Below are 25,461 nucleotides of genomic sequence, written 5' to 3' on the forward strand. Positions count from 1 at the left end.
TTAGTATGTATTTTGGATAATGCTACTTGTGTTGAAGTCACTGCTGTAATAGTTGGGGAAGAGCCAGCCTATTTATGCTTACAGGTTGGCTTTTCTAGAATGAAGCTTGAAGTACACCGACTTGGAATGTTTCCAGGATGTGATTTTGATTTAAAGGCAAGATTTTCCAGAGCTGGAGCCTGAAGTCAAGATGCTGGGTAAGATTTGCAAAAGAGAATTGGATATCCTCCTCATCAGAAGGTGTTGAGCTGCCAAGCTAGTTAGAGATCGCATGCTTTTTAGAGTACTGGACCTAATTACTTCAGTGGTCAAAGGTAACACCATGGTGCTGCCCCAACTGTCAGTCAATTAGGTGAGCAGCTCAAGGTCAGTGGCAAAACCCCATTGTTTGCCTAAGTGTCATCCTGGGGCTGCTGATCCTCCTGAGAAGTGACTGTGCTGGCCTTACTGCAGTTTCTAGTTTGGGGCTTGGCAGAACCAGCTCAATGATGCGTGCAACCAGCACTAATGACGTGCCCTCGGTTGCTTTCAGTTAGGATTTCAGGCTTTTGAGGCAGACGCAGACACAGCTGAATTTTCTGACTTATGTTCCTCTTAAAGCAAATAAATAAAATAGCCTGCATTTTCTATAGTGTTCAGTACCATTCACCAGCTCAAGAACGTGGCAGGAGAAGCTCGTGTTGGTTTCTGTGAGAGCTGGTGGGTATGTTCTTTCCCTACCCAAAAGCTGAATTCTTGTGATGCGGTCACTTTTTTCGATGTCAAAGTAGGAACTCTTGGGAGTGAGGTTATTTCAAGGACCTTTGTGTAGCGATGACATTGAGAGGCAACAGTGGAGAGGAAATATGTATTTCTGCAGTTACAAAGTGAATCAAATGAGACCAGGTTTTCTTAGATCTATGCTGTCCCCTCAGCAGTGCAGATGGAGTTGTGTCCTACCTTCTTGCTGAGTTTTAGATCCTTCCTCCCCCAAATAACAACAAATAACAAATTTCCCAAATGCTCAGTGCAAGTTCTGTTCCGCTCACAAATGGGATCTGTAAGGTCTAAACTGAGATATCAGCTTGGATGCATGATTAAAATAAGTATGAGCTCTAAATCAGTGTCTATTTTAGTGGAAGTGTCAGTGTTTCTGCATACCTCACAGCACTGGCACTGTTTTTGTTGCTGAGCATTCTGTTCACATAAAGAGCTTCTCTGTATTCTTGTAAAAATTAAAACACCAAAACCTTATTCTAGTCTCCTTTCAGTGCTGACTAGGTTTTGATTTCAGTTTAGTTTGTTTCACTTGTTTTTCCAGCACCATATGCAGAGATGCATGAAAACTAAAGGAAAAAACAGATTTACCAGTCAGCTGTAATATAAAGCTTCCTAACCCAGAAGTCAGCAGGACCGAATGTATCTGATAGAGCAGCAGCTAAGCAGCTTCCCTGCAGCATCCCTCAAGGAGAGATAAAAAACCCTCTGGATTGTTAGGCAGAGTTTAAAAAAACCCTATGTTTTCATTCATTCACCACACAAAGCAGCGGTGTGGATTGTAGCTGCACACCTGCAGCTGTGTTCCAGTTTGACCTTTCTTGTTATCCCTGCCAAAAAATAGATCTTGACAATAAATTCAGAAGAAGCTGGTATGGTTTAGAAAACAATAGCGGTGTCTCATTTCTCCTTTATTATTTCCACATCTGAGGGGTGACTGTGAAAGAGGAAGCAAAGCCCATGTGTAGGTGGAAATGGAATGGGTAAGGTTTAGCAGTATGCACAATGGAGCAGATCAGATGCAGCTCTCATTTCTGAGGACTTTTTTTGCCTGAACTAAGCATTCTTTTTAATAGGGAGGACATTTTCATTATATAGTCTGTGGCCATGCTTTCCCTTTTAAAATTAAGTGCAATTTATTGAAAACTGTCAAAACCTTAATTTTTTTCATTGTTAACATGAACTTTTTTGTTCTGACAAATGATTTGTACTGACAATGGCTATTCCTATAAAAGCGTTTCCTGGGGGCAAGGAAAGGAATGTTTTTCTAGGCATGCCTAGGCTGCCATGTTTTTAAGCCTTATTTAAAGTTTCTTTCCAGTTGATTTTTTTGACCCTTGCAGGAGGCAGGGAACAGGACACAAACATTGCTGCAAGCTCAGGATAGGTTTTCTAGAACTGGTAGTCAGAAAGGCCAGCAGCAGCAGATTATTTCATTATATTTACTGGTAAGTAAACAGCTTTAGAGGGGCCAGTCTGTCTCCTTTTCCCCTGGGGCCTGAGTTGGGGTGCAGGGGCTTAAGTTCAGCTCTGTGCTCCCAGCACTGCTGAGCACATGGTGGTCAGCGAGGTTTAGAGCACTTAGTTTGGGGCAGCTCTGACTCCACCGGCAGTGCTGCTGGCAGATGGCTCCGGCAAAGGGCTTAGCTACCAAGGGATGCATCTTTCCTCCGCTTCTGATGGTTGTCTCTGGGTACTGAGTCCTCATTGCTGAGCCAATCTAGCCAAGCTGCCTGCACTGTTTCTTTATCTTCTTGCAGGACCATGTCATTTTTCTTTCTATCACAACTTCATACCTCAAACATCTTTCAAAGGTTCTTCCGTATACATTTGCTTGCACTTAGTCCTGTTTTTCCCATGTTGCATCACCTCTCCTCTCAGTATAAAGAAGAAAGGATCAGTTCTGCCCCTTTTTCTTATAGTGTGCAAAGATACATATCTAACCTTAGCACAAGTTTTACCCAAAGCCTGCTGGATTCAATGAGTCTTTGGCTCACATTCTGAATTGCTTGGATTCCCCCTCTTCCTTTCTCCTAGCTACCACCTCTCTTACGGATCATTATGTCTTTACCATATCTGCAGTGTCTCCTTCCCAGAATACATTCATTAGGTGTGGTGGAATGTATGCAGAAAGTTTCAGGAGCCATGTAAGAAAAACATTAATAATGGAATTCTCTATTAAACATAAATCTAGATAATCTGTGAAAGGGACTAAGTCACAAGATTGATACCTGGGAACATGAGATGGTCGTCACTGGGACAGGTTCCCCTCGGATGTAAAATGACAGATGAAAATTTTCTCTGTATTTTGCAAGCCTGCGCCAGCCCTGGTTTATGATAAAGCATGCCCAATCTGTAAGTAGCTTTACATTTCTAGAAACAAGCCCCTTTTGCCCTTGTTGTAGTTGTAGTGCTTTAGCCTGAAATAAAAATTGGATTCAGATGAGGCCTATCGGTTAAGTGGTCTGGACTGAACCTTTTGTTCCCATCTTTGTCATATATGCAACCATATATAGTACTGGAGGAACTGGTTTTGCTGTCATTGAAGTCTATGAGATGGTTACTGTTTGCAGAGTGGAGCTGAGTTGGGCTTCTTGCTCCTGGATTGAAAGCACTTGGTGATTTTGGTTTTAGAACGGAAGCTCAGCTTGTGACTCAGACTGCTTTCAGCAAGGATTGCATGGATAAATATGGAATCAGTGAAGGTCCGTGTTAGATACCATCCAGCAATTCAGCACAACAATGGTCTTGAGTCAGCTGGAGAGTTACATCTGAGTGCAGGGAGGAGAAGAATGGGCTGGCTTGTCCCATGGACCGACCCCTTCCTCGGGGAGGGAAGTGTTCACCAAGTATTAACATACTTGTGTATTTGATTTAATTTTTCAGTGTAATTTTGCAAACTTTACCACACTCCTTATCTTAACATTTTCAGGCGATTCAGCCCTTTATTCCAAAACATAAATGTAGAAAAAACTTCCCCCTTGCACTCACTTATCTCCCACCCACCCTCCGTTTGGGCAAACAAAAACATTCAGGTAAAACTTTCCTCAATGAGCTTTGTGACTAGGGGAAAAATGTAATTACTATGTTCAAGGAAAATAGACATTTTCCTCTAATTAAAAATCCAACTTTCCATGGGGGTGGGAGAAAAGTAAAGTTCAACATTTCTAGTCACAGTATGTGCTTGAAGTGCGTGGGGAGAATTGCACAGATGGCAGCTCTGTGACTAAGCAAGCAGAGACAGCTAGAAAGCTCAAATTTTGTAGGCTGCATGTGCACGGTCTGCTTTTTAGCATCCCTTGGAGATTCTGTTATTTGGCTTTTTCCTTTTATTGTGGAATTTTCCCCCTTTTCCTTTCCTACCCTTATTTAGATAATTTAGAAAAAATGTGAAAAAGGCAGGGAGGGTAAGTCCAAATAAAACTTAATTTTTGAACAAGCTTCTTATTTTATCTTGAAACTCAGAAAAGACCTCTCTCACCCCCTGTGGAGGATATCTATGCTGGCTGCCTGTAACTGTGCTAATCCAGCATCTTGCTGCCATAACAGTCTGCCTGATGTGCGGCAGAGTTCCAGATGATTTAAAGGTGTGAATTTGGCTCTAAAGTTTCAGAATACAGATAAAGAGCCAGGTAAAGGAGGGAAGTGACCACAAGATCTAGCAAATAACCATGGCTTCCCTCCTTCCTGCTGTGTGTGTTTATGGCTAAGACTTTGGCTTGAAGGGAAGAGCAAAGACACAAAGAAGGTTCTGTAGCTTTCACAGTGGTTGTCCTCTTTCAGGGTGGTGTTTTGCTGCTTTGAAGGCATATTTCATGGGACACTACACAGAATCAATGCAACTCATCAGCAAATGGGTGCTCTGTGCACCAGGCCTGTAAGAGGGTAGGCATTTGTTTTCACTGCATGTCAGGGGCTTTCAGTCCTGCACCCAACACTGAACAGGTTGTCCTGCAGGTGATGAGAAGTTTTGCACAACCTGAAATTTGTGCTGCAAATCAGAGTTTATTCTATGGGTACAGCTGGTGCTTATCTCTGGTTAAAATCCTGGCAGAATATTTTTTGATTCTGCCAACATGACAGGCCATAACTGATTAATAAGTATTAGGTGCTAAAGTTCAGAGATGAAACTCTATCAGTGACAAAGCTTAAATTATCCTCTTCACTATTTATTTTTTCCGACGCCTCTAAAAGCTATCACGTAAATGCACCATTTTAGAGTTTGTAGATAACGTTTGTTTAAAATACTTAAACTACCACCTCCACAGGGTAGTCTTTCCTTTATAAAATAAACAGTCACCCATTTGATAATCATTAGTGCGTAGAAACTTAAATATGAGAAACTTCCAAAACCAGGCCAGCGCACAGGCTGGGGCAACACATGGGTGTCTGCGCCTTGCGCTTTGGCAGGAGTTTTGCCTGTGTTACTGTTGTGGTTTAACGTGGCAGGCAGCTAAACACCACGCAGCCGCTCGCTCTCCCCCCTAGTGGGGTGGGGGAGAGAACTGGAAGATTAAAAGTGAGAAAACTAGTGGGCTGAGATAAAGACAGTTTAATAGGTAAAGCAAAAGCCACTTACACAAGCAAAGCAAAACAAGGAATTAATTCACGGCTTCCCATGGGCAGGCAGGTGTTCAGCCATCCCCAGGGAAGCAGAGCTCCATCACACGTAACGGTTACTTGGGAAGACAGACGCCATCACTCCAGACGTCCCCCCCTTCCTCCTTCTTCCCCCAGCTTTATATGCTGAGTGTGATGCCATATGGTACAGAATATCTCTCTGGTCAGTTGGCGTCAGTTGTCCCGGCTGTGTCCCCTTCCAGCCTCTTGTGCACCCCCAGCCTCCTCGCTGGTGGGGTGGGGTGAGAAGCAGAAAAGGCCTTGACTGTGGGTAAGCACTGCTCAGCAATAATGAAAATATCCCTATATTATCGACACTGTTTCCAGCACAAATCCAAAACATAGCCCCATAGCAGCTATTACGAAGAAAATTGACTCTATCCCAGCCAAAACCAGCACAGTTACAGAGCCAGCCTCAAGCTTTCCAGGACGGTGGGTCAGCCTCCAGCATCCCTGAGAGATTAGCTGATGAAACATGAAGATATTCTAGAAGTAATAATTTGGGGAGGCTCAGTCTTTTTGTTTCCCTCTGCCTTCTGAGCCTTTTTGTGAGGGCTTACTTTTATGTTCTCTAGCGCCCTAACAGCCAGGGTTAATTTTTTCTACTTACTGTGATTAGAAAATACTAGAAGGGACAAAAGTTCTGACCAAAATGTATCCAACAAAAGGAACAGTGCAAAGAAATGTACTGCTGTATGATGAGGCTGTGTTCACCTCAGTGGCCAGTGATGTTCCCCAGCTTGCTGTCACATGGATGATCCACAAGTGGATTGCTTGGTTGGACTTTGTTGCCTAAATTCTAACTAATTTTTAAATTATTATTATTTTTTATTTAGTCCTGTATCAGTACCTTCTTTCCAGGTATATGTTTTCAGCAACTTAAGCATGCAATAAAGGAGAGCCAAATATGTTGGTCTTTCCACTTATATAGAAAAATAAGTGTGATATAGCTATTTCTCCCTGTCTTGTCTGCTTGAATTGCTAACTCCATGTAGATCCTTTCAATAAGTTTTATTTTGCTGTATTTATTTTTTTATGATGCCTAGTTCAGTAGGAGTGTGTTATCACTTAGGACCTCTAGGAACTGCTGTAACATAAATATCAGTAAACAGAATGTGGAAAAAGAAGAAAACTGAGCTACAAATGTGCTTGGGCTGGTATTTGAAGTTTATGTGGTTCATGTGGTTTTCTGTCATCTAGGGAAGTGACTATGTTCTTCTGTTGCCCCAGCTCCTGACTCAGATCTGCTTTAGACTTTTGCATGGGACAAATGCGCTGGTTTCTGTTTTTTAAAATACCTTTCTAGTGCTCTAGAAAGGGTTTGCACAGGCAGTGGCACCAACTAAATCACACTCTCACTGGCAGAGTTGTTTTGCACAGGTAACTGATATGTTATTTTGCTGGTTTAACTTGTTCCTTCTCTGGGAGGATTTGCTACTGTTGTGTTCTTGGCACAGCTTTTTATTACGGACTTCTCCTAAATGTGGATAGTGTTGCCTAACTTCATGTTAAGGAAACCAGACCCCTGTTGATTCCAGGTTGTATATGCAGTCAGGGTGCTATATTCTTTAAATTAATGAACACATCAGTTCACACAAACTGATGATCTTGTCTCAGCCAGGTTTAAATACTTATCAAAGATTAAATAACTAGGTAGTATCACGCTAAGGAATGAAGTCTGCGTATCCCTGACCTTTAGTCCTCTCGTTTTGTCACTCAGCAAGATAGTATGTCTTAAAAGGAGGGTAACATTGCTCTGTCTACAGAGCAAACTACTAGAGATGGTGTTTTCAGACAATATTTTCTAATGTATCCGTGCCTGGAAAGCCGGCAGGAAAAATTCTGCCCACATTTACACATATGCAACCCAAGTTTGCAGTTAACTGAGCACAAAATGCTGTCCTGCATACACAAATATATTAGAAAACATGTGTGTTTTATAAGGATCCTACTACTGGTTTTCAGCATGGTTTTATTTAATGAAAGTTAACATGATATATGGTAATTGTGCAGTTATGAGTCTTTGTTGACGTAAGCATGCAGTCATGAACCCACTTCCAGCACATGGTTTTAATTTTTTCTTTGTTACTTTCATGATTTGACACTCTTAGCCAAATAAAATATTTTTTGAGAATTGATTAATGAACATTCCCTGATTTATAACAAGACTGATTTATAGAGCATTAATAAAGAATAACAAAGTTTACCCTAAGATGACTTAGTCTTTCATTTCTGGTAGCTTACTAATGTGGCAGGTGGTAGAAGATAGCGAAAACATTGTAATGAAAAAGGAACAGCAAAATTCCAGATATGTTCCACAGGAATCCAGGAATGGGAAAACTTTTACTATGTATGCTAATATTTGTGCAGACCTGACTTTCAGATGACTGCAGCAGGTCTGAGTAATCTGCTAAGGAAATAGTAGTTCTCATTCTTTTAATACTATTTTCTAGTGGTGCCTAATAATGTGACTTGCACGTTGCTTGTAGTGGAAGTGAACTAAACTTGGTCATCTTACGAACTACCTTTGTAAACTGTCTGTGGTGATGTCTACACGTGTGCCCTCACTGAGACAGGGAGAATTGGGCAAAATGAGACACCTCATGACCTTCAGAAAATCAATGCATACTGCATCTGGCACCGCAGCAAGACAAGTACTAGTCTAATAGCTTTCTGGCATGCTCCCTCTGTAGACATGACGTTTGTGGAAATGTAATTACATTTCATAAAAGAAAAAAGAATTGTAACGGAATGGAAAAGAAATGCCAACTCAGTTGACACGAATAAGGAAAATCTCATATAAGGCTGAATAATAACCATGTTAGTATCAATTATATGATAATTCTTACTGTAGTTCTGCTGAGTGTCTTATCAGTGTAACTATGTAAAAATCCATCATTTTGATCCTTTTCTTCCTGCAGCAATCAAAGTTATTCTTGAATTTTTGTGTGTGGATCCACTGTGTGGAGCCTGTGCCAGATGACCAGCTTCATTTGTTGGTGTTGCAGATTTAGCAGACTGCAATAGTGTGAGCTTCTTCCATGTGCCTCTTTTGCAGTGCACCTTCATCCTGACTTGGTAAAAGCATCCCAGTCTCAGTCCAGCACTATGCCCAGCAAAGATGAAATTACTGTAGATGACTGAGATTTTTGGGGATGTTTCTACCTGTGCGCTACGCTCTGGGCTGTCAATGATAGCTCATGTCACAGGAGCCAGTTGCCATCTGCCAGATGGCAATGGCACTGTCCCTTCCACTGGGGTTGGATTCAAACCAGTGACCTACAGTTGAAAAGCAATGCAGGCTGCAGCCAACTCCTTAGTTAGGCAAACATTCTGTACTGTGGGGAGTGAGTTTGCAGATTCCTATTTAAACTTTCTCACTTTTGCAAGTCTCACTTTCTTGCTTCATGCTTCGGGGCAAAATTCTCAAGCAATTTGTGCTCTGTCTCGTATCACCAGACTGAAAATACCATTAGAGGTTTCTGCTAAGGTAGCAGTTCTCTAACTTGCTGTTTTGCTGCTTCTCCCATTTCAAACCATACAGAGGCAAAGCATGTTTTCATTTATTTATTTATTTATTTTCAAAATTCAGGGGTTTGACCCTCAGCAGATGCTCCAGACAAGTTTAAGACCAACACTTAATTTCAGCTGGAAATCAGTTCTCTGTGTTGGCTCGGTTATACGGGGGGAAAAAACGTATCTGAGTGCAGTATGTTAAATGTTATCTTACATTGGGGTGAGTTACAGAGCCATGCTACCAGCTGGCTTCAGATATCTGCTGAGGTTGTGATGCCCAAGACAGCCATTTACCCCAGCTCAGGTTCTCTCCCAGCTTTCTCATGGCCACAGTGAAGGTGTAGCCATGAGGTGCCTCTTCATGGCAGCAGGTGGTTTCCCCTAGCAAACCCTGCACCTTCCACAGCCCATCTGTGGGTAGAGTGATTCATTATAATGCTCAGTGCTCAGGTGCCCGCAGAATATCCAATTCCATGCTGAAGTGTACCCCTTGACACTGGTTTCCAAGCTTCCCTTTATTCCTAAGGAGAGATTATTCCACTAAGGCTGCTGGTGTAGTCTGGTCTCTGTAGTGGCCCAACTTTCAGGCATTAGCCTGAGTCTGTGCCATCAGAAATAGGATTTCATCTTGAGTTGCTGTGATTTCTGTGCTATAAACCTTCCAAGGTGGAAAATCAAATGTCAGGGAGAAGTGGAGAGATGAAAGAGAGATACATGTTTGGTTCTTTGCTGGAGGGCTTATGTCTAAATACAGGTGCAAATCAAAGCCACAAAGCCCCTATGTGGGGCCTGAATACTCAAAAGGGTTAATAGTGATGTGGGGAGGGGCTCTCTACAGGGCTTGGGTCCTGAAATGGCTTTGTGTTGGTATTCATTAGGCAGCAACTATGCCTTTCCAGAGCCCTGATAGCTCAGGGGAGTGACTTAGGTCAGCTGTTGACCAAAGAGCCACGATAGATTCGGCTGAGATGCAGCTCTGCCTGCCAAATCGTGTGCCCACAACCAAAATGACCAAATGGAAAGATCAGCGTTTCCTCACATAAGGCAGGCTAAGCAAACTAGTAGTCCTTAAAAAAAAAAAAGGTAATAAAAAGTAAAAACCCACTAAACTCATGCTGTACCACAGGCAGCATGTATTTACTTGCTCAACAGTCTATGTATTTACTTTGTGCCTCACTTTCTCATCTGTGAAGTTGCTAGAGTAAGACCTCTATTGCTTGTCTACTTAGATGCTGAGTGCTTCTGAGTGAGCTGTGCTTTGTATGAGACCTTGCAGAGGCTGGAATAGAAAGGCCCGGCTCTTTTTGGGTGCGCGGTGCCACAGGTAGCTGTACTTTGAAACCAGATGCAGCTGAGACCTGTGGTTGTGTTAACCAGCTTGCTGGTTACGGGCAAGCTGAATGCAAGCTCTGAATCCCACAGCAGTGTACTTAGGCGTAGCTCCGGTGCTGGTGTCGAAGGGGTTTGTAGTACTGCTTGTTGTAACAAGGATTACAATTGTCAGCACAGCAGAGCACCTACTTTTCATCTTCAATTGCACAACTTTGCTGTAATGGGCTATTTTCCCCTTACACACATTGCACTGCTCTCTCTAGCATTAAATTCTCTGAGCAGCAGTGGAATAATAAACTTCTGTGTATGTATTCTACATTCGTCCCATAGCCTGTAAATAAGCCAAAAAGAAATGTGAATTTGTGGATCTGGGTGATGTTCAGGGTTAGGGTTAGGGAGAAGAATAGAGATACAAGGTGCTAACAGATTTCAAGACTAATGTTTGGGAAAACAGGGTTCAGCTTCACTACTTCTCTCTTTTTTTTTTTTTTTTTTTTTTTATTAAAGCAAAGCAAAAGACTCGACTATTATTTAATTTTCTGGAGTGCTTAAAAAAGCACCTGAAACATTCCATCTGAAATGGACACTAAGAGAAAATGCCTGAAAGCCTGACAGTGTGATACAGAAAGCAAGCATAAGATGATGATCATTAGTCAGAATAAGGTAAATAATTAAAGAAAAACATCCAGAAAATTAAATTAAGAGATACTGTATCATCAATTTTACTAATAATAATTGCAGTCCATGTTAGGGAGTATCACACTGAAGTTACTTTCATTTGCTGTTTGATAGCAGTGAAGCAATAATATACTAAATAACATGATTCTGTTATTAACAAATATGATTCCAGGCTCAAAATACCATGTGGTTGGCCTCTCCAGAGGTTACCATAGGGTGGTCACTGGAAATACCAGACTTTGCTTACTTCTTGGATGAGAAAGTTTTCGAAGGTGCTTGGTGTTCCTGCCAGAAGACATCGCCCCGAGCACTGGTTCTGCTGCCTCTGGGACCTCAGATACACTACGTTCTTTTCTAAAGTATCTGCTAGCCGGTGACAGGCTTACCACCTCACTAAATGTGCAAACGTTTATTAGACTGCTCACTGTAGAAAAGTGTCTATGCCGCTTAATTTGTTGCACCAAGAAAACAATTTTGGTAACTAACATACAATGGTATGGGAAAGATTAGAAATGTAATGGGGACTCTGCTGTTGCTGTCATTTCTGAGTGAGCGGAATTGAGATACCAAGGGAGTCAATAACAGCAGAAAACCTTAAGCAGGTTGTTTTTAATGCTGTAGGGGTTTACATCTCACCCAAAGGCAGAGCTGATCCAAGGGAATCGCCAAGAAAGTTCTGAGTCAGCAGGGCTTGGAATGGCTGTTATATCAAACATAGACCCAACCATATGAAAGCACTTAAACAACTATGCAGTTGTTAGCACATGAATAGTTTTGATAAGAAAGATAAATTTCTTTATAATGGTGTGCTGAGGCCTTGTGACATCTCAAAAATACGTTTTACTGAAATTGTGTGTTACTTTAGTTTTAGTATTTGGGCTACATCTCTTGAGCCTTTCCTACCTGAGTGTGTCCCTACTAAACCTGGCTGCTACAGGATTGAAAGAGGCATTTCCAGATGTGCCTCAGCCAAGTGCTGGCAGCACATGCCCTGGGAATGAAGACAGTAAAGCTGGGGAGCAGAGCGTGCTGGACCACAGCCTATAGTAGCTGCTGCCAGTGAACTGAACTGTTTTGAAGCATCTCCAGCCCAGCACTGGCAATAATGACTGGAAGTGTAAGCTTGTCATGGAGGCAGGCGTTGATAAGAATGAGCAGCCAGGTGAGAGAAACTGTCTCTCCTGTTTCACATAGCGACCAGAGTGAATAGAGGAATTTTTAGGGGCTCTGTGCCCAGCACTCTCCTGAGAGAGTATAAGGAGTGTGATCCAGAATTACAAACACTAGTAAAAAGGAGGAGGAGCAAGAAAGAGGATGACAATCAAAACCATGAAAGGAGGGATTACTAGGAGAGAAAAAGAAGAAATCAGGAGAAATCAATGAACTGACCAACACACTCCAGGGAGCTGAAGGGAGATGGTCTGCATGTTCACAGTGCTGCTCTCCAGCTCAGTGCTGGCCTTTGCCTACCACCATGTTACAACTGTTGCTTATAGTGGCTATCTCTCTGTATGTCTGTGTGTGTGTGTGTATAAAAAAAAATTAAATCGACTTCATTTTGTTCCCTTTTCTTTTTTCTTCTGAAGTTGGATGCAAATGTGCAGAGCTGGGTGAGAACCAGCTCTTGAGGGTGAACAGTGCTGCTCCTTTGTAGTGGTTGTGGTGCTGTGTACTCAACTGGCACCGGGAGGGGAGGCACGGACAAGGCAAGTGCTTGACAGCAATTACTGCAATTATGGAGTAGGGACCTTAGCATTGCAAAATGCTCCCTGGACATTGCACCGTTCTCTTGACACTTGCACAAGCAAGGGATACCTGGCATTCCAGTTTCCTGATGGAGAAACTCAGATGACCTATCTTGTAAGTGAAGCTCCCAGGGACAGTCAGCACTGAGTTGAACAAAAACCTATTCCTCAAGCTAATGTCCTAATCACTGCATATAGCTTCCTACTAAAGCACTGATGTGATGCTCGAGTGAGCTGAGCTGTTATCTTCCAGGTGTCATTTTGTGTATTGCCATCCTTAAGAGACCTAATTTTCCACTCAGGGGGAAACGTTTTTCCATGGGTATTGGCATGGAGCAATGAAGACATCCGGTGGCTGGTTGTGTTAATGGCAGGTGAGTGTGCGTTCCTCACAGGGAGCCTTGCTGAGGTTTTATATAGCCAAAGGTGCTGCGCCAGATCTAGTTAAAGTTTCATGTTGCAGCCACCCACCACGGCTGGAAGCACACACCTCCCACGTACAAAGCTGCGTCCCACACCATGGGGACTGAATTACCAAGCTGCCTCTCTCTCCCTTGTTCCTGTATTCCTGAATCTACTCATATACAAAGGGAGCTGGGGAAGAGGTTTCAAGGCTGTTATATTTTTAATTCCCCCCCGCCTCCTCCCATGGCTCTTAAGCAACAGCTCGTGAGGATTTCTTCTTGAAAGCTGGTAACCAGTGGACCAGATGCTCTGGTCTTTTCCTCTGGGACTCACAGCTAGAAGTGCTACCAGTGACCTTTGAGGACTCCATAAAAAAAACCAAACCGCGCACTGTTTTCCCAGAGACCGTCACTGTGGAAACTACAGTCTTTCTTTGTGCTTCATTCATTTTCAATTTGGCCAGCCCTGCCACTGATATATGGACAAATGAGGAAGCGGCAGAAGAGAAAAGAAGACTTGACAGAGGAGATCGGCAAATAAAAACTGTTATGTTACGCTGTCAAGCTCAAGTGTGAATAGCACTGCACCTGGAGAGTGCTGACAAAGAGGCTGCATTCATGCCCAGTCCCTCGTGTGTGGGAAGCCAGCAGACGTAAAGGAGTTGCCGTGTCAAGAGCATGATTCAGGAGACCTTCCTTGTTAGGGATTAATCATATAAAAGGGAGGCATGAGTAAAAATATCCTGTTCACAAGAATGTCCTGTTGGCTGGATGTATGTATTGATATTAGCTGAGCAGAGCTGCGGAGAGGTCTGAGACATCTGGGAGATGAATCATCCCCATCCAGAACTGGAGCAATTAGCCACATTTAGACCAGCAAAAGGCCTTGAAAGGTGTCTAATTGAGTGGCTTGCAACTGCGCCAGGAAACAATGTGGATTTGACAAGAATCCCACAATTAATTTCTGTATTGACCTAGTGGGACACCATTTGCTAATGTGGACAGATCATCCTAGATAACTAATTCAATTCTTACAGCATCCACTGCAGACATAAGTGTTTTGTTAACTAGGAGGAAAGTAAAGGAGGTAGTTAATGGCAAGTGTTTCTTGCAGCCCATTATTAAATCTGTGGCCATTTAAACATAAAATGGAATTTTTGGCAAGGTCAAGGCCACACATTTCTCGGGAGCATAAAGTTCAAAATTCTGCCCTGGCAGCCCCAGTGGTTTTGAACCACTGTGTTAAACTACTTTAAACAAGCACACATTTACTTGAGGACAAATTTAGAAGCTTAATAAAGGAAGACATGTCAAATCCAATTTATAGGTATTAAAAAAATAGAAGCAAATTTTGTTCTAGGTAGGCGTGCAAACTTAATTTCCCAAGAAAAATAGCAATCATTTCCTTTATAAATACTAAAAGTAAAAGCGTTTGAGCTTACTTTAAATATTATTTTAACAGTGACAATATTTTTTAAACATCAGTCTTTATTATATGGAATTGCAATATAAGTATTAAAATTCCTGCTTTTAGTTGGACCAAAAACGCAATGGCTAGACCTGAGAACTTGTTGGCAGATTATGATTGGCAAGATTAAGCCAGAATTAATTTGTGAAATCCATAGCTTTGCCATTTATTAGTAATTATCTCTGTGTGTATATGTGAGGTGCTCCCCAAGAGGAACAGCTTTTATATAGCAAGTTAAGAAAATAAATAGTGTTCTGGGGAAAAAGGTCTAACTCAATAAGTGGGGAGGCAGAAGTAGGTTCCTTTTAATGATGGTGACTTTTGCTTTTTTCTTGGTGGTCATGTTGGAGGAGCTCTGTAGCTTAACTAATCGCATTGGACCTCAGGCTTTCCTATCAAAACCCTTTTCTGAATAAAGGAAGTTTGTATAAAATTGGCCATTATGAAGCAAAGAGGCTTATAGCTGCTCTTTCACAGTGGCCAGATGCAGAGCTGGGCTGCAAAGCAGTGCAAGTTACCTTTGGGTAAGTAGATGCAGACAGGCCAAAACTCATTGTCTGAGCCAAATTGTGAGTAGATAAGCTGGAGAGAACTACCCTTGTTATAACTTCTGAGGGAGGTGCCTATTAATACAAGGGATGGCATGTTTTATTATTTTAGTAAATGCCAAGAAGCCCTAAGGGATACCTTCCCTCCCACCCCCATTGGCATGAATGTAAACTCTCCTGAACCCCATCAGACTCAGCCCTGAGTCTGGCTCCACTTCTGCCAGCTCAGTTAAACTGTCTCTTGCTCAAGGTTTGTGGCAGTAGCAGTGACTCAAAATAGCTCCATGTTTTACTTCAGGGAGTAGGATTAGGGAGGAAGGTTAGCTTGATGACAGAAGGAGGATTAACAGGATTATTAATCTGCGGATTATTCCTGAAGCAATTACAGATGAATATGTGGCAGATGCTCAAGGTTTAAAATCAGCCCTGCTTCACACCTCACAAACAGCTCAGTCAGTCTCCTCGAGTGTCCAAGCAGCTCTTTGCACTGCAGCACTTGGAGGATGATGAGGGTCGCTGCTCTTTTTGGTGCAGCCGCATGCAGGTGCCCTGCTAAGGGGCAGTTTCAGCCTGAGAACTTGCACTCTCAGTAGATAGCACAGAGAACTGAGGGGGAGGCAAAGGGCAAGCTGGAAATCAGACCTCTGCCCAGGGGCAGAGCTCATCCCTGCTCACCCCAGGTCTGTCTGCTGAACGGTTTTTCAGTTAGGTCTGAATCTTCCCCTGCTTTGCTGTAGAAGGTAATAACAAAGGAACCATGATCTCCAGAAACAATAGAGAAAACCCATGTTTGATTTTGGCAGGAATTAAAATCTTCAAGGAAGAAAACAAATTTTGGAGTAGCTTATATGCGGGAGGTCACTAGGAATAGCAATTAGGAGTCATTTGCAGAAATATCAGTACAAAGCGGCAAGGCCAGTCCAGGCAGCAGGAAAGGCTGTAATGGTGCTGCGTTAGCTCCCGTTTGTCAAGGACTCCCAGCTCTAGATGAAATCTATTCTGGACTGAACAAATGCTGAATTTTGGTGACAAGAGCTGCATAAGTAGATAGTCTTTAATTTTTCCCCCCAGAAGTTCTTTTAAGGTAATATAGCTTTCTGACAAAGGAGATGTTTCCATAAAAAATGTTCATTCCCCTTTTCTGCGCGCCGCCCGCCCACCTCCCCCCCAAGCCTTCAACATTCAAGAAACGCACAAACAAGAGACAAGAGCAAGTTCTTGGGTCTTGCCTTGCCTTTCATTTATTTGTTTAGCTTTCATTTTAAAATAAATAACTTCATCTACCAAGGTCAAAACAACAGAGCTGTCCTAGAGGGGAACAATCCCTTCTCCTGACCTAAGTGACTCCATTAAAAGGTTATGCAATGGACCAGAACACAACTCATTTAAGCGACTAGATTGCTTTTATGACATCCCTAATACATCAGCTTAGAAATTGGACTGATTCCTGTGACGATTGGTTGAGCCCCAGAGAAGGGGATGGCAGCTCGTTCCTGCTGAGGAGTGGCTGACAGCGAGAGTATTTTGGGGCCAGTAGTGGTGGTGGTGTTTTGATATCATTAATGTGTTGGGGAATTATGTATACAACGCAATGGTGAAGTTGCTGTTGACTCTAGTTTCTGTTAGCAGCAGAATGAAGTAGCCTTAACTGGTTTGAGTCCACTGAGGAGCTGTGGCACTTGGCCCCAAAGCCAAATTTCAGCCTTAGCGTAAGTGTCCTCCTGTAACGCACGCTAATGTGATGTCAGGAGAGTGTTTACAATTTATTTCCAGTTATTTATTTTAATTATTAAAGTGGAAGTTTGGAGGTTTTGCTTGCTTGTTTTTTAAGCAAGCAGTTGTAAGCTAAGTAAGTTTAGTGGAGCTAGGTGAGGCCAGCCAATAGAGCAGATGTTATTGCCGTACACAGCAGGAAAGTTTCGTTTCATCAGTCTCTGGTAACGTGGTAGAAGAGCATTGGCAGAAACAGGCAGGATTTCTCTTGTACCCAAGCGGGTTCTGAATTTCTTAGATACTTTGAGGGGAAAAAAAAGAACTGGGAACTCATGCATACAGTTGGTGAGTTTCTACTTAATACGGTGACAGGTATAACATAAAGGATCTGGCAGGTTTTGCTCCATTAGATTTGAGAAGGATCTTCCCCATGACTGCTGCTGACTCTGGATGTGGTCCCCAGTTCTGTGGTTAGCTGTACTGAGGACACAAAATGAGTAAGAGGAAGAGATTGTGCAAGATCTTCTCCATGCTTCTCCCCATGAGGGGAAAAGGGATGTGAGCTTGTTTGAGTTGGGTAGACGAGTAACCCACTTATTTTGCTGTTAGGACAAAGGCTGAACTTCACTTGGGCCCAGAAATGACATAACAGTTCTCCTGGAAATCCTGATGAAAGAATTAATTCACAGGCTCCCAGTTCTTCAGCTCTGCTGGGCTGGGCTGGGCTGCTCTACAAGCTGTGTTTTAATGGATCCAGGAAAACTTTGTTGTCCTTCCTGCTTCCCAGCAGGAGTTATGGGAAAACACTGGAGAATTAGCGGTACTCATCTAGTCACTACTCAAATGTCTTGTCTGTGGGCCAGCCAAGGCAAGCTAACAAAGCCCACCCATTTAAGTTAAGAATTCCTCTTCTGTGTGAGGTGGTAACTCAGGTTACAGCATGAGCTAACTTTGCAGTGAAAAAGTCTTTAAAAGGAATTTTCCTAAGGCCTTTCAAATTTTGGAGGAAACATTAGAAATAGGTCACTTCTTCCTTTCACAATGAGATGATGTTTTTCAATACTACTAATAACTGAGCTTGTTTAGATGAAATAGGAAACACAAAATAAAATGATCACATTTTGATCATTCCTACTAACAGCTGCAGAAATGATTTTAAAGCTGTGGGTTTGGTCCATTGTTGTGTGAATAGACTTTGTGATGATTTTTGTTCATCCTTCATGTACAGGAAGAAATGTCAAGGAGCATGTTTTGTAATACTCTTGAACTCTTGGTAATGTGAGACCTCCTTAAAGCAATCTATTAAACCTTAGCAGAGGAGGGGGAAGAGACCACTGCTTTCTGTGTGTGAATTATGAGGTGTGCGGATTAACGATGGGAATGTTAACAAGGCTTTACTGTACTACTTCACACAGTGTATTAGTTACCTTGTCAATCTTACTGCTGCAGGAGGTCACCAAGTTAAATGTGTGAGCAGACTGGGAAATGGGATGGGTGACTCTTCTGCTACAAGAATTTAAATTTTCTTAAACTTTGCTTCTGAATTGCTTGATCCAGGGTGTCAATAAATAGCTTTGATTAAAACCAAAAAAAATTCCTCACCCACTGTCCCCCCAGTCAAACACCTGAATCAAGGTGCTTCAGTGGAACTGTCATTTTATCTGAAGGTTATTGCAAACTTGACAAGCAGCTTAAAAAAATAGTAGTTTTGGTTTTTGAGTCCTATGTGATGCTCTTTACTATCTCTGCTAAGGGCAGAGTTCCTGGAAGTTCTCTCTGAATTTAGAAGTGATAGAGCCGAAGGCTGTCACTTTGTGGATTTAGGAGACCAAGTGAAGTTGCATGTCTCTGAAAAGGCTTCCTGGAGGTCACTTGGTCTGAGTGTCTGAGAATACTCTGAAAGACTGAGGCAAGCTGGTGAATCCCAAGAGCTGTGCTCCAGAGGCTGAGCCATTCTTTGGAAGAGCTCAGATTTTATCTCTAGCAGTGCAGAACCCATAGGTACACTTGCCTGACCTATTTTGAGCCAGCTTAATTGGAATCTGTGTCAAATACCTAGTAATGATGGCTGTGGGGGAAAACAAAATTATTTGCCTGACAATTGAGTCATTTCTTTTTCATCTTCCCACAGCTATTAATTTGCTTAAATTCCCTGCATCCCTTATATGACTGTTGTCCTCCTGCCTCTGCTGTTGATTCCCATGTTTTACCTCTGGACTCGAAGTCCACTTGTACACAGTTGAATTCTTCTCCTTTTTTCCTTGCTGCTTGGAAAATTATGATGTTCTTGTAGTTAATTTATTGTTCCTTTTCACCACATGATACCATCTACATCCAGATGTCCTTTTGAGTAGATGTCAGTGATTCAGCCCTGTCTGAAACTGGCATCTGAGTCTTCCACGCACGAAAAGGAGCATGCGTCAGAAGGTATCATCATCTGTTCATAAGACTCAAGTAATCATTCATGTGCTTGGCATTTGTTGTCCTACAATTAGACTCCTTTCTTAAGGATAATAACCTAATTATAGGCTTTGCTTCAGCAATTCACTGGAGTGTGTTGGTGAATCACGGGTGAAAGGGGCAGAGGAAAATTCTGCAGCTATACAGGCAAAAGGTTGGGATGTGACAATCAAATACCTCTCTTACCTTTTCTCCTTGAGTGTAGTGCTGTCTCTGCTTCTTGTGTCCCTGGGAAGAGATTACTGTCATCTTCCTCGAAGATTGAAAATGTATTTAATGCATCATTTCCCTTCACTGTTTATACAAATTGCAGTGTCTAATCACAGAAATATCTATAACATTGATCTTCTAAAAAAGAATCGTGCCTCTTCTGTCTCTGTGGAGAACTTTTGAACATAAAAAGCAAACGCAAGTTACCAATTACTTGTTTTGTGTTTGCTTTGGGATTTTATTGCTAAATTGCTATGCTGATTTGTCATGGAGAATGCTTTAAGTTATTTCTCTAGCCTTAGTCAAAGAACATCTATCATAGTAGTACTGATGGCGTGCTAGATCCTATAGGCAGCTGTATTTAATGCACAGCACTAGAATCTTCTTGGAAAAGTGATTCTGCTACTTCTCATATAGTTCCAGTTAGCATCAGCCATTTGCATTTGGACCGATCTGTCCCACCCTAATGACAGACAAGTGTGAGGAAAGAAAGGGAGGGACAGAAAGAAAAGGGATTTTCTCAGGGTCACCCAGCAGGGCTGGGAAGAGAACTAACCTGTCCTGTTTGCAGGGGCTTCCTTCGCCTGGGGTTACAGGTACAAATCCTGATCTGGGGGAGGAGGAAGAGTGCAGTTGTACACATTCATCTGGCAGGCTTTAGAGCTCACAGGTGAAATACTGACGGAAGGCACCCTGTCATGACTGGGAAGTGAGATCTAGGTGGGGCTGATAGGTGTGACTTCAGGTGCTAAACTTCACTAACAGATTCAGAAAACAGACATTTCTAGGGCTGTACATCTGCTGGGCACTTCAGTTTCTTTTGTGCCTGTATTTTGGATCTTGCTCTTCCCTGGGTATGTAATATTCGCTTTCCTAAACAGGCACAGAAACGCTGCTTTCTGCCTTTTGTGCCCAGATCTGTCTTTAGCCAGCAATAGCTTATCTTTGCTCTGAGGTGCCCAGTTTTCACTGGTGTGTGTCTCCCTTCAGGGGCTTCCTCCCTTGGCTGCAAAAGTGAGCCAGAGACCTGGTTTTGTCTCCTGTAACTGTCCTGCTAGATCTGAACATTTGTTACTTAGGCAATAACAAATTGACTAAATTTAGGCCTCAGGTGACAGCTCTTGGCAATCTCTAACCATCCCTGCTTGAAAACATCCAAACTTTTCCAGCTGTTGTGCCCAGTGCCAGCTATTGTACACGCTATAGCCAAGATCTTACTTCTGAGAAGGTATAGCCTACACGTGCTGTGTAGTGCAATGTTTATCACTGAAGATAAAACATACTTGGGCCTTGTCTTCTGTTAACATGCTCTTACGCAGGCTAGATCCTCACCTGATAGAAATTAAAGTAGCTCCGTGCAAATCAATGGAGAAGTGCCAGTTTATACTGGTTAGGAAATATCTGTGCATTATTAATCAGGGCTGAGATAGTGTTTGTAGAAACTTCATTCCTCAGCCAGAAGATAAATAGCTAAATAAGATAGAAACGAGTAATGAGTGCAATAGGCCAGAAATTCATACTGATGTGGAAAAGTCTAAGATGTGATTGTTGGCTGTGATAGTTTCCTTTCCCAAAGGCCAGGTGGTACCTCCAGGCACAGGAGGTTAGTGCTGGGATTTGGGGGCAGCAGCCTGTTGCAGGCAGCCTCGAAAGGTTAAATCTTAAGGTTTGTCTGTGCCTGGAAATTAACCAAAACAGCTATTCCAGAGTATCTGGAATAGCTATTTTGGTGTGTTTCCAAGTGCAGGCTGCTTTGAAATGCTAATGCTTGAAGCTGTTTAGCTTTTATTTACAGTAAGAAATAAAGATAACAGCCCACTAGAAACTTGAAGGAATGGGGGGATGTTTGGAATTAAAAAAAGATGGGGTGGCTTTTATTTTATTACAAAGAGTGACTGAATATTGCTGGTTTGCACAAAGGGATAAGATGATGCTGCGGCAATGAGTTTTCTGGTTGTGCTCTGGAGGTTAATGGCCTTGTGTAATGAGGAACGTCTACCAAGATACAGGTTTCTGCAGAAGAAGGGGGGAAAATTCTGTTTGCATAGCAGCTAGGACAATTAGTGATGAGATTAAATTGCATCCAAAAAGAGTCAGGTTTAGTAGCAGGACGAACGTTCTGGCATTAGGAACAATACACCGGAGCCTCCCTGGCAGACAGCCTGGCATATTTAAGAACTGCACATGTTGAAGAACAAGATAGACTATAACTTTTTAGAACAACACTGAGAGAAATGATTCTGCCTTGGGATAGCGGATGAGTGAGGAGACATGCCAGCGCTACTTTCTGGCATCTGTCAGGTATATCTGGGCTATGGATGTGCCCTGTAAACACAACACAGGATGTCTTGCAGTGTCCTCGCTATCTGATTACATCTGCCCTGGTCCACCTGTATGGTTATGGTAGATGCCTGCAGAAAGAGGCTGTCCTGGCCCTTGGGGGCTATAGGGATGAGGAGAGAACTCTGCCAGCAGAAAATGCACTTCTGAGTGTGAGATGCTCAACAGAGAACTTGTGTGGCCATCGGGACGTCCCAGAAAGCTGCTGTAATAAAGGCTCTAGGAAAAACTGAATTACTCTGCAAAGGCCCCATGGGAAGGCAGCAGGGTCCCACCTGTTTATGTGCTGCTGACAAGGGGTTACAGCTGATCCGTGTTGTCCAGCTCTGCATTAGCAGCAGACTGCACACGGGGTATGACCATCCAGAGCATTGTGCAGGCCGATCTGCAGGAACCAAGGGCTGGAGAACTGCAGTGCACCATTTCAAATGGCTCTATCTTCTGGAGGTATTTCCTGACAGTTTCTTTGAAGCTTGAATATGAATGGGCATAATAGACTTGAATTTCCAGCAAAATCCTAACTTCAGCCTGAAGGAAGACTCTGAAACGTTCAGTCTATCTCTTCCCTTGGCATGGGGGCTGTTATGTTTGTCAAACTGTGTGTATTTACAGCGCTCTGAGTGGAGCACACATGGCAAAATGGAGACTGCCATTCCTGCAGTTTGACTGTGAGTGGTGGCCAGGGCCTGAAGTACCTGCTTCACCCAGGAAACCTGTCGCAGGGTGCCTGAAATCGTGGTCGGGCTGGCCAGGGGTTGTTTCACAAAGCCAGTTCGTGCAGGATGCCCTGTGGCTCTGTCACTACCCGTGAAGGCCTTTTCAGCGTCCGGGGTGGGAGAGGAGGAAAGCTGGCAGGCACGAACCCCCACGGCATCCTCATGCACTCGCTGGAAAGGCACACAGCGGCTCAGTCCTGCCTTGTCTGCAGGTGCCCAGCCTTTGGGGAGAAGGACTAGTGGCTAAGGTAAGTGTTGACTGTGGCAGGTACCATAATGATGAATGGCATGAATGGACAATCACTCCTGCCACAGCAAATAAATCCTGTCATACGGAATCCGGCGTTTTCCAGGGAAATCAGCTTTCACTGCGGGCTGCCAGTGCCAAATGAGCTTCATAAAGCAGCTGCAGATCTGAGCGTCAAGCAATTATTCCACTATCTTGCCTAAAAACAAAAAGGGCCCTGCCCTTGGTCACCTCCGACCTTTTCCAGCTAACATAAACTAATTATATTTGCGGCAGGAGGAGGAAGGGGGGGGGGCTAAACCCCACCATCCCAAACCTTTCTGCGGGTCTTGCGGGGGGCTGTCAGCAGCGCTGCCAGGTTTGCGGGGTGTCTTGCGGCTCCTTCATCAGCTCATAGCGCCGGGGAGCTCCTTCGCCCAAATGCTTAAAGAGATCCGGGGGAGCTGAGCCCGGTCCCGGGAGGAGCGGGACTGGGAGCGGGGCTGAGCCCCGGCCGCCCCGGGACAAGAGCGCCTTTGTTCGGCATCACTTAGCAGCAATTACAGCCCGTCAAAACAGTTTTTGTTTTACGACAACGTGTTAATGGGCCCACGGTTGGGTGTGAGAAGTAACCCAAGCCGCATGCACTGAAGCAAGGTTAGAGGTTAATTGAGACTTTCTAACACAGCGCATGAGATTTTTGCAACCTTTTGCAGCGAGGGAAGTGGGGAACAAAAAGGAGATAATGTGATACAATTAGTTGGAAAGCAGGAGGGTCAAAATTCCCAGATGGAAAGGAAAACTGGCCAAGTGAATCAGGCCAGATGGGCCACCTGGACCATAACGAATGCCAAAAATAGCTTCAGTCCTTCGTCTGGTGGACGAGGCAGTAGGTGGTATGTCTGTCCTTCACAGTGGATTTAAAGGCGGGGGGCGGGGGGAGAAAGGCAGGGTCAACATTATAAACAGCAGTAGCCTGTTGCAATTTGTATTCCAGATCTGTGATCATTAGTGTGGCTCATAGTTTTGTATTTATTTTCTGTATTTCAAAGTAATCTGATTTTAACCCAGCAGCTCCCTTCAGACATGCTCGTGGTACTGGTCTGGTGATAAACTTTGAGCTTTCAACCATTTGTATTGCTTTCCTCTGTGTGAACCTCTGGAGCATTATTAACTAAAGCTTGAAGACAGATTTGGTGGCAGGGGTTCCCCACAGTCAGCATGAGGGTGTTTTGGTGTACCCAAGGTAACCACCTGCTCCTTGCTCACCTCCCTCTGCAGCCCGTGACGGCCTGGCTGCTGTGCCTGGAGCTGGGCACCATCCCGGTTACGGTGCCCGGAGATGTGGCTCTGGGTCTGCCTTCCCTGGGAGATCGCTAGGGCTGATGTGCTCGTCCCCTTACTCTGCACTGCTTCCTTCCTCCTCTCTACTTTGTCATTTTTCAAGACCTCTGCAGGGTGACACATGTAAAACAGGAAAAAAATGTTCTTGTAAAGAACACACAAGCCTCCCAGCTTGCACTGGAAATGAACTGCAAGGTGACTGGAAGTGCCAAGTCATTTTTGGCACCTGTTCAGTGGTTATTTGTTTTCCTAGAGCCAGTGTGATTAGTTTCCTTCACTGCCTCAAGACCATATAAATTTCCTCTATGGGAGCTGAATCATCTGCTGTAGGTGCCCGTAACTCCCTTTCTGTGTCACATCCTAATGTTTGGGGAAACCGTGCATAACAAGTGTGACATGTGGGAAGTAATGCCACCCATGCATCTGTTGCAGATAGCTGCCTTTTCCTTGCTGCCTCAGCAGCTTGTACGTGCCGGACTTGACAGCCTTCACCCTCTAGTGGGCTGAATGAGGCTGATGTCTAACGAGGAGCCGGTGCCAGCCCGGGGGTACCTGGTACAAGGTCAGTGAAGCCTGGCTGGGCTTCATTAATGAGGACTGGCCTGCTGGAGAAAGAGCATTGGCAAGGGGACAATGGCACTGTGCGGCTGTCAGAGCCCAAGCCACCAGCTTGACAGCAAGGGAAAAGCAACAGCTTAGTAGGACAGTGGAATGCCAAGGCTGAGCCTAACTTTGTTGACCCTGCCCCTTTTTTTTTCCATCTCTCCTTCCCACTTCATATGCTGAAAAGTGAATGGGGATGGAGAAAAACTCGGGCAAAAGTGAAAGGGGATAACAGAAGTGGGAGAAAACGGGTTGCATTTCACATCTGTGGATTACCTAATGTGCTCTGTCTAATTTACAAGTTCAAAACAGCCTGGTGACTGCACAGAGACAAAGAGGAAAGATAGAGGTGGCTTGAAATAAAAGTGGAGCCCAGCCATTTGGAAGGCGTAAATGAGAAAAGTGACTGATTCGGACAAGCCTGGCTGTCCTCTAGCAGGATCTCACTGTGTAACTAGAACACTGCTAGGTGTTAAAAGTTATATGCAACAACCAGAGAGTTCTAGGAATGGGAATCATCAATAGGAAACATGATAAACCCCTAAGCCTTCATGAAGGACTGCAAGCAGACAAATCTTGTAGCTCTATGTTCATCTGGGATCCTTTCCTGTGCTGTAAATACTCCTAAAGTGAGTGCTTTTCAGAAGATGCTGCAGTGAAGTCATTGCAATATGGTACATAATGTGTTAGAGCCTGTGCTCACCATAATTACTTTTCTACCCAGGTGTGAATCTGAAATGAACACCACCCCTGACTTTCCCTAGCTCTTCCCCTGCTCCAGC

This window comes from Phaethon aethereus, assembly GCF_964289735.1.
Source record: "Phaethon aethereus genome assembly, chromosome: 3".
In the NCBI taxonomy this organism is placed as follows: Eukaryota; Metazoa; Chordata; class Aves; order Phaethontiformes; family Phaethontidae; genus Phaethon; species Phaethon aethereus.